This window comes from Hyperolius riggenbachi, chromosome 8 (assembly GCF_040937935.1).
Source record: "Hyperolius riggenbachi isolate aHypRig1 chromosome 8, aHypRig1.pri, whole genome shotgun sequence".
NCBI lineage: Eukaryota > Metazoa > Chordata > Amphibia > Anura > Hyperoliidae > Hyperolius > Hyperolius riggenbachi.
Window position 1 is genome coordinate 103169688 of NC_090653.1, and position 14886 is coordinate 103184573.

At 42.6% G+C, this 14886-nt stretch overlaps 1 long non-coding RNA gene across 1 annotated transcript in view; it reads right to left on the reverse strand.

The window, feature by feature from the left end:
* LOC137528280 (uncharacterized) overlaps positions 1–14886 on the reverse strand; it is a 91679-nt gene that overhangs the window by 55241 nt on the left and 21552 nt on the right. The window contains exon 2 of the long non-coding RNA XR_011023336.1: positions 9612–9678. This is a non-coding gene — a long non-coding RNA (uncharacterized lncRNA). The remainder of the gene's footprint in view (positions 1–9611; positions 9679–14886) is intronic.

Here is a 14886-nt window from a genome sequence, read left to right on the forward strand (position 1 = left end):
CATTTTATTTTCTTGTGCAGGCTACATAATGACAACAAAAGCCACATACGGATATTATTAGACTCCTGTCACCCGACTCAGCCATTTGTGATTGTTTTGGCTGACAGTCTGTCTATACAGGCGTCCTTCGTCCCCTGCAGCTGGTCCTACTCGGAAAATAACAATCTGTCCCAGTGGACTTTTTGTGTGATCGCTATTCTATTCCCCTGCAGCGGTAGGCCTCTTGTTTTGTACCCTCTCATCATAAAATACACCGTGTATTTAATACAGTATATCAATGACAGGAATCAGACAGTACAGTATTTAATCTGGTCTGTCTGAAATTCAAAAGGCTGTTATTATTGTAAACCATTTTAACTAAATACTTCAACTCTAGTTATCCTTGAAAGGTCCTGTGTGGCCTGACTCTGATTCCTGTATAAATGTTCTCTCAGTAGAACAAGTCAGATGAGGAGCCTCTAGGTTTACCTCTGTCTGTGATCTGTCCTTTACCTATTCTTATCTCCTGTGAGTTGACTTATTAAAATTCACAAGCAATTTGCGAGATTGCGAAAATGCGTTTGCCACAGACATGCCAGCTTTTTTCCACATGGGCAAGTGTTAATGGGCCTACGGGGTATATTGTTCTCTCTTGGCTGCATGATGATATTGTAATACTGTAGTGACTGATTAAACTATACATGTCAAACTTCGTCTCGTAGGCCAAATCTGGCCCTCAAAGCCATTAAATTTGGCCCCCAAGTGGTTTCCCCACCTTGCAATATGTTTGGCCCACTATAGACCACAAGGGAAGCTAAATTGGAGGTTTAGCCTTTAGAACACCAGGGAAACTATATGGTGGAGGTAGGGAAAAGCACGAAACACTAGGGAAGTGTATTGGGGAGGGAGGAGGGCCATTAGACACCAGGGAACTTTATAAGCCAGGGAGGTGGCCAGTAGACATTGAGGTAAGCCCACGATTTGGTCCCAATGTTTTATTTCGGCCCACTTTGTAGTTGTTTGACACCCCTGGACTAAGTGGATATGGAATTTAATTCGTGAAATATGTCATATTCACCTGGGTGGCACAGTGGCGTGGTGGATAGCAATCTTACCTTGCAGGGCTGGGTCCTGTTTCAAATACCAACCAGGGTATTATCTGCATGTAGCTTGTATGTTCTCTTCGTGTTTGTGTGGGTTTACTCCAGGTACTCCTGTTTCCTCCCACATCCCCAAAACATTCAGATAATTAAATTGTCTAATCCTGGGAATACACCATGCGTTTTTTCGGCAGATAGATGGTTCGATAGGTAATATCCAACATGTTCGATCTTACTTTTAATCGTTTTACTGCTCGATTTCTCATAGACGTGAATGGAAATTGATAAGAAAAGATAAAAGGATCGAGTGGAAAAATAAATTGAAAATCGATCAAACGGTAAATCGACCAAAACACGCATTGTGCATTCCCTGCATTAGCCTGAATTTGGCCCTAGACTACAATGAACATTTGACTATGGTTGGGATTAGACTGTGAGCCCCTCTGAGGGATAACTAGAGACTAGATATACTATGAAGTTCTGCAGAAGATGTCAGCGCTATATAAATAATATTCACCTTATTCAGAGGGTAGCTGAGCAGAGGTGGAGCATTTCACAGAAAGTGTTTGTACTAGGCATGAAGGAAATAGTTGCGGAGGCAAAATAACAAGGGGGTAGGGGGTTTCGGAGAGTGGGGCCTCCTTCCAACTTGTGCCACACTGCCACCGCTTTCTGCCCCCCCCCCCCCCCCCGCACTCACAATTGCATGTGATGCAGTCCCATAGAAATGGCTATTGGACTACAAGAAAATGGCTACCGGAGAAAGATCTCACACACACACACACAACTCCTGGACCAGTCCTGTAGGACGGTGAGTGAATGGTTGGGAATGGGATGAGGAGGCAGCCTGCAGCAACAATCAATATCCCAGAAACAGCAGCAGCAACCAGCCACTCGCTGGCAACCGCCACTTGCCAGCAGCCACCACTCACCAGCGATAGCCACTTGCCAACAATCACCACTCTGATGCCAGTGGTAGCAGCAGCCACTCGTTAGCAGCTGCCACTATGCCAGCAGCAGTAGGAGCCCTTGATTATCAGCAGCCACTGTGCCAGCAGCAGTAGGAGCCACTGGTTGCAACCTAATGCTCCTAAGGGCCCATTGGGTTTGCCCAGTATGGAGCCCAGAAATTTCCCCTGCCGATGCCTAACCCTTAATCCCTCTCCCACAGCACAAAGCAGTGATTAGCTGTATTCCAAGGAAATGTGGGCACCCAGAGGCTTCCACTGTGTTATTTTCATATTGAGACTTCCTATTGCTGTTTTAAAGAGAAACTCCAGACTAAAAATCTACTCAACAGCACTGAAAAGGCTTGGTGGTTCTTTAACAGTTTCACAGAATCGGAACTTTGTTTTTCTTATCCAAGCCTAATTTTTAGCTGCACGGAAGAAAACTGCCCGGGCATTTTTCTCCTGATGCTGTGCAAAGCATGATGGGATTTCTGATGATGTTCTCGTTCTGCTGTTTTGGTGCAACATTTTTAATGGCAGTATGTTTGTTTAGGCTGAAGTTCCCCTTTAAATTAATTTCCATATGATTTTTGCATTGAGACCTCCACTATATGATTTTTCCTATTGAGACTTACTATTGCTGTTATACCGGTATGTATTTACTTATGTGTTTCGTATTGAGACTTGGTTTGCAAAAGTATTCGGCCCCCTTGTGGTTTTTCACATTTTGTTACAATCTGCTCTTTGCTCCAGATATCATGTAAACCAGATTCAGTGGCAGGATTTCAGTAAAAATTAGCCATAGAGAACAATAGTTGTTCTGGATCTCTGGAGACCACAGACTGTAAACTTGTAAGGGCAGAGCTCACCCCCAAAATGTTACCCAACACCAATGTACAGTGGCTTGCAAAAGTATTCGGCCCCCTTGAAGTTTTTCACATTTTGTCACATTACTGCCACAAACATGAATTAATTTTATTGGAATTCCACGTGAAAGACCAATACAAAGGGGTGAGCGTAATTATTCAGCCCCCTGAGTCAATACTCTGTAGAACCACATTTTGCTGCAATTATAGCTGCCAGTCTTTTAGGGTATGTCTCAACCAGCTTTTCACATCGAGAGACGGAAATCCTTGCCCATTCTTCTTTGCAAAACAGCTTCAGCTCAGTCAGATTAGATGGACAGCGTTTGTTAACAGAAGTTTTCAGATCTTGCCACAGATTCTCGATTGGATTTAGATCTGGACTTTGACTAGGCCATTCTAACACATGGATATGTTTTGGTTTAAACCATTCCATTGTTGCCCTGGCTTTATGTTTAGGGTCATTGTCCTGCTGGAATGTGAACCTCCATCTTTTGCAGACTCCAAGAGGTTTTCTTCCAAGATTGCCCTGTATTTGGCTGCAAACGGGACTTCTTATGCTTTTCTGTTAATGGCTTTCTTCTTGCCACTCTTCCATAAAGGCCAACTTTGTGCAGTGCACGACTAAGTTGTCCTATGGACAGATTCCCCCACCTGAGCTGTAGATCTCTGCTGCTCGTTAACAGTCATCATGGGCCTCTTGACTGCATTTCTGATCAGCGCTCTCCTTGTTCGGCCTGTGAGTTTAGGTGGATGGCCTTGTCTTGGTAGGTTTACAGTTGTGCCATACTCCTTCCATTTCTGAATGATCGCTTGAACAGTGTTCCGTGGGATGTTCAATGCTTTGGAAACCTTTTTGTAGCCTTAGCCTAAGCCTGCTTAAAATTTCTCAATAACTTTATCCTTGACCTGTCTGGTGTGTTCTTTGGACTTCATGGTGTTGTTGCTCCAAAGATTCTCTTAGACAACCTCTGAGGCCGTCACAGAGCAGCTGTATTTGTACTGACATTAGATTACACAGATGTGCACTCTATTAAGTCATTAGCACTCATCAGGCAATGTCTATGGGCAACTGACAGCACTCAGACCAAAGGGGACTGAATAATTATGCACACTCCACTTTGCAGTCATTGATTTGTAAAAAATGTTTGGAATGATGTATGATTTTCGTTCCACTTCTCACATGTACACCACTTTGTATTGGTCTTTCACATGGAATGCCAATAAAATTGATAGTACTTTTCCATCAACTTTTGGGTACTTTTTCAATTGTAAAATGCTGAAAATTTAGTTTAAAGAGAAGATGAAAATTATCTCCTAGGAGATAACTCAGGTGAAAAAAATAATTGCATATGGGCCCATGTGTGTTTGCATGTGGGAAAATAGAAGCTTGTGTAATTGATATAGAAAATGCACACAAGGGCCCATATGCAATTGATTTTTTCACCCGAGTTATCTCCTAGGAGATAATTTTCATCTTTTCTGTAAACAAAATTTCCAGCATTTTACATTTGAAAATGTACCCACAAGTTGCTGAAAATGTACTATCACATTTATTTTGAGTATTGTATTGCTTGCTAGTGACTTAAAAGGCATTTTATAACGAATTGTAAAAATATCACCTAGGAGAACACTCAGGAGAAAAAATGAATTGCATATGGCCCATGGTGTGCTGCAAGGCTGTCTGTTTTTCTGCATGCAGGGGGAAAAGAAACCTCATTCAAGTGTAAACTAGCCCGATGATTAACATGGGTTCTCAGTTTGGGCTGGTTCACACTTTAGCACTTTTCAGCACTTTGCTGATCGAAGGTGATCAGCAAAGCGCTGCTGCTAATGTATCCCTCTCATTATCATTCTCATTGCAGCTTCTCACAAACACACTGTATGTAGCACTATGGCGCGATTGCATTGTGATTCTCGTTGTGTGGAATGGGAATCAAAATGCAAAATTGCGATTTGCGTTTTGAGTGTGAACTGGCCCTTCTGTGTAGTCAACGTGCGTGAAAACAGACAAGTGTGCTCCTGCTTAAATAGTTTGTAGGGGGCATTTTCTGAGCTCTTTGGAAACTTTCATTCAAGCTCAGAGAGTTAGTCACATAAATGTTTTTATGGGGCCAAATCTGGCTCTCTTTCCAGGAGAAATGCGTACAGCATCAGCTTCTAAAATCAGATCAAAGAGCGGAGAAGATTTTAACCTCCCTGGCGTTCTATTAAGATCGCCAGGGAGGCTGCGGGAGGGTTTTTTTTTTAATAAAAAAAAAACTGTTTCATGCAGCCAACTGAAAGTTGGTTGCATGAAAGCCCACTAGAGGGCGCTCCGGAAGCGCCTCCGGCGACCAGAATAAACAAGGAAGGCCGCAATGAGCAGCCTTCCTTGTTTTGCTTACATCGTCGCCATAGCGACGAGCGAAGTGACGTCATGGACGTCAGCCGACGTCCTGACGTCAGCCGCCTCCGTTCCAGCCCTTAGCGCTGGCCGGAACTTTTGTTCCTGCTGCGCAGGGCTCGGGCGGCTGGGGGGACCCTCTTTCACCGCTGCTCGCGGCGGATCGCCGCAGAGCGGCGGCGATCAGGTAGCACACGCGGCTGGCAAAGTGCCGGCTGCGTGTGCAGCTTTTTATTTTATTAAAATCGGCCCAGCAGGGATGAGCGGCGACCTCCGGCGGTGATGGACGTGTATATTCGTCCATACCGCTGAGGAGGTTAAGTGTAGGCTTAGTTAAAAAGAGAATTGCATAATGCAGAAAATAGATTCAGCGGCTAGGGTCACAGTCAGACGCTGCAGTGCTGCATTGTAAAGTCTTATAAATCTTACCGCACTGCAATAAGAAATCTATGGTTGAAGAGATCAGCAGCACCACGTGGATGTATTCAAGCTCTTTATTGCATAAAGATAGCGCCCAGGGACAGCTGTCCCTGGGCGCTATCTTTATGCAATAAAGAGCTTGAATACATCCACGTGGTGCTGCTGATCTCTTCAACCGATGTCTTAGGAGCTGCTGGACCACAGCGCCACATCAGCCTAGCACACGGACACCCTCACCAGGGTGCCTATCGACTGTGGTGCAATAAGAAATCTATGCACAGCAGCGATAGGCAATTGTTCGTGCATGAGCCCCATGGGAAAGTCACTGGTTAGTGAAGCAATTCAAGAAGCAGAGCAACAGCTGCCCGTAATGATCTCACCACCTCCGCTACTCCAATCTTCCCGTGGGTACCCACTGTAATATAGGTGGCTCCAGCTCATCTAGATAGTCCGCATCAGGATGAATCACTGCCTAGCGGTGAGCGGGTGGCAGCCATTAGTATGCCATACTTCCACTGTCCGCCAGCAGTTCGTCCAACATCAATGCCGGCCGGGCTAGCACGTGGGACGCCGTTTAGAAGTGCTCCTGCAGTCAGGGCAGTGTGGAGGTTGCCACTATGACGTGATGACTCCGCCCATCGACACATTTCCCGCCCCTCTAGTGGGCGATTCGGCAGGCTGATAAGGCTCAGCGGATCGGTCAAAACCAGCCTTATCAGCCTGCTGACAGACTGTACACAAGGGAAAACTGTCGGCAGAAAGGTTGCCCCGCGGGCGGGTCTGACAAACCGTTGTTTGAAGGAATCAGGCGTGTGTACGCGCCTTAAACCAAGCCATCAGTGCAGTGGGATATCCATTACACATTTACATGCTGTGGCATGGTGTGCATCGATTGTCACTGTGGATTTCTCTTCTCCCAGTAGAATGTAGAGTTTTCTCTCATCCTCCAATGTGTGAAAGTCTGAAAATAGTTCCATCAGTTTCTTAACCTCCCTGGCGGTAAGCCTGTGCTGAGCACGGGCTATGCCGCCGGGAGGCACCGCTCAGGCCCCGCTGGGCCGATTTGCAAAATTTTTTTTTTGCTGCACACAGCTAGCACTTTGCTAGCTGCGTGCAGTGCCCGATCGCCGCCGCTACCCGCCGATCCGCCGCTATACGCGTCGCCGCAGCCGCCCCCCCCCAGACCCCGTGCGCTGCCTGGCCAATCAGTGGCAGGCAGCGCCGTGGGGTGGATCGGAGTCCCCTTTGACGTCACGACGTCGGTGACGTCATCCCGCCCCGTCGCCATGGCGACGGGGGAAGCCCTCCAGGAGATCCCGTTCTTTGAACGGGATCTCCTGATCTCCGATCGCTCGTCTCGCTACATGAAAATTTTTTTTTAAAAAAACGTATTTGCTGCCCCCTGGCGGATTTTGCCAAACCGCCAGGAGGGTTAAAGAAGGTTTCCCTAATTGAAGTATATTTAGAGCAGTGCAGCAGGAAGTGTTTCTCATCCTTGAGGGTCTTCTGCTCACAGTGTTGGTATAGTCTATTCTCCATGGGTTTGTATGTCTGTCGGTGTCTGCCAGATTCGATTTCAAGGTTGTGACACTCAGGATTTGCCTCTTTTGAGAGTTTTGAGATTTTTCAGGTATGGGGCCATTTTATATTCTCTCTGTAGGGGCTGGTATATGGTTAGCTTTTGTGACTGTTTTATTTCAGTCACCTACTGGCTGAAAGGCTGATTGATCTGCAGAGGCGTTCAAGCATGGCTCTTTCTAAACAGCTTCTTTAATACATAAACAAGAACTGTGCAAATAATGTGTCTTAGCCACCATGAAAACACCATGTGTTTAGTAAATTTCCCAACATCAGAGGAACTGATAAGCATCAAGCAAAAACACTATGGGAAAGTGGTTCACCAGCTGTTAATATAGGCTATAAATAGCCATACAGTATGATTTATATATTTTACACCATATGGCTATTGGTGTATCTCCAATAATGCAATCAACATATTGGTCCACATAAAATGAAACTGGAGCAAGAGCGTTTTATTCATTTCTGTTAATTTTGGTTCATCAGCCAATAATTGTGATGTCTCTAGATTAAGACATTCTCGTGGCCAGGTATTTAAAGGGACTCAGAGCTGAATGAAGTAAAAAGATTTATACATACCTAGTGCTTCCTCCAGCCCCATCTTCTCAGATCGCTCCCACGCCGCTGTCTTCCGCTGCCTGTAGCTTCAGGAACCTCGTCCCCGCACTTCCGTCTGATGTAAGAGAAGTGCGCTCTTTGTGTATCTCTCCAGCAGCTGCTGGAGAGATACGTAGAGGGCGCACTTCTCCTACGTAGACTGGAGCCAACTGACGGGAGTGCGGGGACTCGGTTCCCGAAACTGCAGGCACTGGAGGATAATTCTGCACAATGACATTTTAATTGTGCACAAAAAAAGTAGTTTCTGCAAATTAGAGAACTGCCTCCTCTACCAATCTCAGATCCTCTTAAGTAACTTAAAATTGCTTGTTCAACTTACCTTGTCACTTGTCAGTAAGTCCTCCATCACTCCTTCCCCTGCTTACCTGCTGAAAATTTACCACCACACCCTATCGTACTTTCAATCAACTGCCTAATATGAATGGAATTTTACCACTTAGTTTGGGGTGTGTACATCAATAACAGATTCAATGAAAGTGATCAGGTCTGTCCGAAAAGTGATCATGTTTGGTGACCTTACCTTAAAGTGTACCTGAAGGTAAAAAAAATGCCCTAAGGGGGTAATTATCCCGGTAGCTGGAAGCTTCTTGATCCTAAAGAGGCTTTGCCTATCCTCCCTACCAAAAGTGGGTACAACGCTGGGACCCCCAAAGATCCACTTGTCGGGGTCTCGTGCAGGCGAAGTATCCGCTTCCTGCTTGTGCTCTGGCGGCAATAGCCAAGCCCGATCAGGTCCACTCTACTACTGCACAAGCGCAAGCCGTCTGCACAGTAGAGTGGACCCAATCGGGCTTGGCTATTTCCTCCAGAACCCAAGCAGAAAGCGGATACTTCGCCTGCACAAGGCTCACAGGTGTAAAAATTATGGTGGCTTTTTCTCCGGGGAGCCAGTGCTGGATCAGGGCTGCAAAGGATGACAAGGGAAGCCTCATTGGGATCCAGAGGCTTCCCCTCCCGAGATAAGTATCTGTTTTTTGTTTTTTTGTTTTTATTAAAGTCACAGGTTCCTTTAAGCTGGCCATACACTGATTAAACTATATACAATTGATATTTTTTTTTATTTTTGAATCCAAAAATGTTTTGATGGAGAGATAATCAGTCTGTATTCCACAAGCTGGAAGTGAAATCTTGGTACATTTCATTTTATGTTGTCAATCAAACAATTTAGGAAGTGAGTCCTAAAGCCAACCCACATCTCCACTCCACCAATCTGATGATGCCCATGTTCAGAAACAGACTTTATCAAAATATAGCTAAATTCCACTTGATTCTTGTACAACCCACTGAAATTATCCATTCTGACCGATCAATGGTATTTCAAACCTTTGCCCGATATTGGTCATTTTTATTAACTGCTCAGCCAAAATGTGTATCAATTTAATTCAAGAGTTCAACCGGAAGCTTGACTGTACACGGTAATTGATCCGTATATGGCCAAAAGTAATCAAAGGAGTCGAAATCATGGGTGTAAATCCCATCTGTGATCAAGTGTCTGTTTCTGGGGCCTACAGAGTGCCAGATTTACCATAAATTTTGTGAGTCCCGTCCTCTTGAGTTTCAGAACAATGACAAAGCTGATCCTTGAAGTTTGAAGGGAAAAGTATGCCAACACTTGGGATCTTAACTTGAAAGCAGTTGAATACCATTATCTCTCATAACAGACATCTCTTATCAAAGACAAGAACTCTTTCACCATTCAAAACTGTTCTATACCAACCTGGCAGATCTCAACTCTCCTCTCCTGTCTCTCAAGATGACAAAGTGACTGCAGGTTTCAATGGGAACTGGAAACACAAAAATAATAAATCATGCCATGAGATTAGAAGCTGTCGAGATCCGCAGTTCAACAGTGCTGTTTTCATTACAACTTCTATTACCATCTGTCGTGATGTTCATGAGATGCAGTCTGTACAGGCCCTGCGTCTGTTTATTTTACATTTTGTGATACCAAACAGGTGTGGTTGCATTCTAGGCTGCATAATTATGTTTATTTAGCAGAAACCACATAAGTAACACACGTCAAGTTAAATATCCAGGCAGTAAAATTAAAAATACTGTATGACACATTCTTTATTCAAGATATAATGTGGGGACATATGGGGTCATTATTAAAACTTGGAGAGTGGGACAGCTTATGGAAACTAATCTCATGTTTGCGTTTATTTCTTAGCCAGTAGTGACAGCTGAAATGGTACAGAATTCTGGGAAGAACACCTACACTTTCCTTAGATGTAGCTTGTGCAGATACACTTATAAACACTTTTCTGTTTTGGGTGTAGAACATGACCTTGGGCCTTTGTGCAGGAATTACAAGGGTTCTTCATAAAGTTTCTGCACTTAAAAAAGAAAAAACTCTATTAGGGCCCATTTACACTACAAGTGCTTTTCTGAGCGTTTTGCGATTTATTTAGCGGTTTTTAAAATTGCTCCTATTCACTTTCATTAAAATCGCAGAAAAATCGATGCGATTTTCGCATACGTGATCGCGAAATCACTGCGATTTTTCTGCGATTTTAACCTATTTTGGTTCCTGGACGTAGTTTCTACGTCCAGGAACCATGCGCGCTACCGCGCGCCCCCGCGGCCGATCGTGCATGCGCACTCCTGGCCGCGGATTCGGTAGCCAAGGAATCAATGTATCGGGCTACGGAGTCCGATCATTGATTCCTCTCCCCCGCTGAAAAAGCGACAGCTTCTCTCGGAAGCTGAGCTTTTTCTGGCCGTCTTCTTTCTGATGCGTCACTCTAAGCGCGTGCTACGCTTAGAGTGACGTCATGTAAACAAACTCATGGCCGCCATCTTGTGGCCAAAAAGTAATACTACACCTGAAAAAAAAAAAAACAGAATTAACACACATTTACATTATAAATCTATTGTTTACCTCCCACCCTCCCAAAAGTACCCAAATAAAATGTTTAGTATAAAAAAAAAAAACCATTACAATAAAAAAAAAACATGTAAATATTTCTATATTTTTTTTTATTTTAAACTTGTAAATAGTGATAGATGCAAAATGGAAAAAATGCACCTTTATTTCCAAATAAAATATTGTCGCCATACATTTTGATAGGGACATAATTTTAACGGTGTAATAACCGGGACATATGGACAAATACAATACGTGAGTTTTAATTATGGAGGCATGTATTATTTTAAAACTATAATGGCTGAAAACTGAGAAATAATGAATTTTTCCATTTTTTTCTTATTCTTCCTGTTAAAATGCATTTACAGTAAAGTGGCTCTTAGCAAAATGTACCCCCCAAAGAAAGCCTAATTGGTGGCGGAAAAAACAAGATATAGATCAGTGCATTGTGATAAGTAGCGATAAAGTTATAGGCTAATGAATGGGAGGTGAACATTTCTCACGTGAAAACGACGGAACCTGAATGGGTTAATGAAGGTGAATGGGAGAAATTTTAAAAACCGCTAATCAATCGCAAAACGCTCAGAAAAGCGCTTGTAGTGTGAATGGGCCCTTAACAATGTGAAAAACATTTTTTTAACAGTCACCCTCAAACTTTTTAATACCAACAGCAAAAGAAAAAAAATGTTTTCGGTCGGTCACCTAGCCACTGATCCACAGCTGATTTCACATCAACACAATGTGAAAATCTGCACCTCTACTAGAAAGAACTTTATCCATACCAGACTGTGCCATGAGCAAGCGCAGGAGCGCAAAACAGCTGTTGGTCGGTCTCTACCCCGAGTGCTCAAATTACCACACCATCTGTAAGCGCCTTTGCCTTTCGAAAGTAAAGTTCATTCAGTGCTGGACTCTCCTTTTTATATTACCATAACTAGTTTCTTATGCATAACTGTTAACAAACTTGTTTTAACTGCATCACACCTCCCACAACCTCAAATCAAAAGGATCCAATAACTTGACCACCCCCAGAGTCCAACTAAACAACTGTGGAGCCAGAGCTTTCTGTCATGCTGCCCCTACCCTGTGGAATGCCTTGCCAAACTTCATCAAGACAGCTCCAACCCTGGACACTTTAAATCAAAACTGAAAACCCACCTGTTTAGTCTGGCATTTATGATCACATAACCATTTCCCCTGTAACACATCACTATGTACTGATCTGAGACAAGCTTATGCGCTTTGGGTCCTATGGGAGAAAAGCACTTTACAAATGTTTTGTTGTTGTTGTGTAACTAGTAAAAATAACTAGAATGGCAAGCATTGTATATGGTACCTTAAATACGTCTCATATTCCCTATGTAGACCTTTTCCTTACACTTGTGGACACAAATATGTAAAGTTCATACATGTGTTTTTATGAAGAAATCACCATAACATCCTTCAATGCATTTCACAGAGTACAGGCTGTTTCCTTAGGAAATAAATGGCACTCTTAATGTGCAAAGAACTCTGGAATATCCCTAACATACGGCTATAGTCAATGTGGTAAGCTCTTTAACAGAATCGGTGGCTGTAAAAATGATAGCATTCAGTGATTCAGAATTTATGATGAGCCCTGTGTCCCCATTCTACTGCTACAAATCACACATGAAAATAAACCTGCATTTTCATGCACATTATATAGTAAAACTTTGGTTTGCAAGTAACTTTAAGAACGTTTTCCAAGACAAACAAAATTTGTTATGAAATTTTGACTTGATAGACAAGCAATGTCTTTATATACAGGCATTAAATGTATAAGTGCGTCTTATCACAACTGAGCCAATGCATGGCCGCAGCAATCACCCCTGCGACCCCTGCCATCGCAGGGGGGCCTATTGGCTTTGGGGGGCCCCCTTCTACTCCCTCTCCCCAAAAGCAAGTGCAGCCAATTAGCAAAAAAAAACCATTTGCTCTCAAAAAATGTCCCTGCCACCTTTGTGTCTGTAATTTTTTTGTGCTTCTAGAAGCTGCTTCACAGCAGGACGCTCTCTGCTGCCATTCGCCGGCTCCCAATCACATGACCCTCATGGGTTTCGGGAACCAAGGGAGATCCATGCTATCATTTTTGCATGGGGGCCCTATTAAGTCTAGTTATGCCACTGAGCCGATGGTTCTTCTCCTTTTGATGCTGCAGGATTGTACTTAACCTAAATGTAGGGACTGTACAATGTCACATTTTGTGAAATCCTCAGAAGGAGGCAATTGTCACTGAATAAGTTCCTTGGTAATGCCACACAAAAAGTTGGGGTGAGCCAACAGATAACAGTGATTGTGTTTAGTTATAGCATAGTGAAATTCATTTTTACTTTATACAGTAGTGGTGATAGTACACGTCAGTTTTCTGAGTTTAAAAACTGGCAGTAAAATGACGTTTTCTTTGCATTTTTAAAATCAATTACCTCTAAAACGACACAAACTATTTATTTTTTTTATATTGTTCCCACCATTTCCCTTAACATATCATTGGTGATGATAGCATGTAGGGGGGCTTTGCTTTTAATTGCTAAAGTCGGCACTAAAAATATGGTTGATGATTATGTTTACATACAAAATTCAGATTTCCTTGAAATTTCGCTTTATGATTTTGCATTATAATTGCGAATTATGATGCAACGTTACAATTTTGCGAAATACATGCTCATCACAATTATCCAGTACTTTTATAATAAATATTTTCTAGAAATGTTTTTGGATTGTGGAATTAATTTTCACTAATCTTTATGAGGAAATTGGCTTTGATATAAGAGTGCTTTGTATTACAAGCATGTTTCCGGAACAAATTATGCTCACAAACCAAGGTGCACTGTGTATAAAAATCCACTAACTAGGAGGGCAGAAGCTGAAAAGTTAATTTTTTGATTTGGAGACAAACTAATATTGACAAATCAGTCTATGGAAGTAGTGGAACAGGCCTGTCAGTTACACAGTACAGACAGAGGAGGTACTCTTCAAAGCACCTAAACGTGTATTGAGCATCACTGGGGGTGATGCAGCAGAGTGGTAAGTACATGCAGATAGGCACCCGGTATAACAAGTTAGAACTCTTACAGTCCCCTGGGCCAATACATGCTTGTCTGGCGAGAATGATCACTGTTTTTGTTCAAACAAACCGTGATCATTCTCAAATGGCGCCACCACGCTCCCACCTGCTCGCTTGTTCCCAACGCTCCAGACGACGACGTTAGATTAATGAATGGGAACTTTGTTCCCATTCATCTCCCCTCTAGGCCCCCGTGAGCGCCGGCATCCATGAGATGCCTGCGTCACTTCCGAAGTAACACAGCAATGCATTACTTTCTATTTAGAGTACTTATTGTATGCTAACAGGAAATAATGCACAAGGACATCTTGTTGCCAAATAGTAAAATTACACCTATATACAACAGGGAATAAAAATGTTTTAATATGTATGTCAAGAGGGTATATTATTATTAAATTATGGGCTTGTGGTTAGTGATGGATGTAAAACTGAAAAATTGCACCTTTATTTCCAAATAAAATATTGTCACCATACATTGTACTAGGGACATAATTTAAATGTTGCAATTACCGGGACAAATGGGCAAATAAAATGTGTGGCTTTTATCCAAAGTTTTACGTTTTATTTTAAAACTATAATGGCCGAAAAATGAGAAATAATGTTTGTTTTTTATTCCATTTTTTTCTTATTATTCCCATGAAAATACATTTAGGATAAAATAATACTTACCATAATGTACCACCCAAAGAAAGCCTTGGTGGCAAAAAAAAAGGTATAGATTTCATTGTTATAAGTAGTGATGAAGTTATTGAATGAATGGGATAAATGCTGAAATGTAAAAATTCCTCTCATCCATAAGGTGAAAACCGCGGGCTGAAATGGTTAAATAGAGCATATGTGAGATTTTAAAAAAAATAGAAATTCAGATTTTCTGTCTTTCATAATCATGTTATGATCTCTGTCAAACTTAAAGGGAACCTGTACTGAGTAAAATTATTTAAAATTAACACATGAGGTAACTTCAAATGAACATTGCATAGTTACCTTGCCATCAATTCCTCTCAGAAGCTCACCATTTGAAGCTCACCATGTTTCCCCATG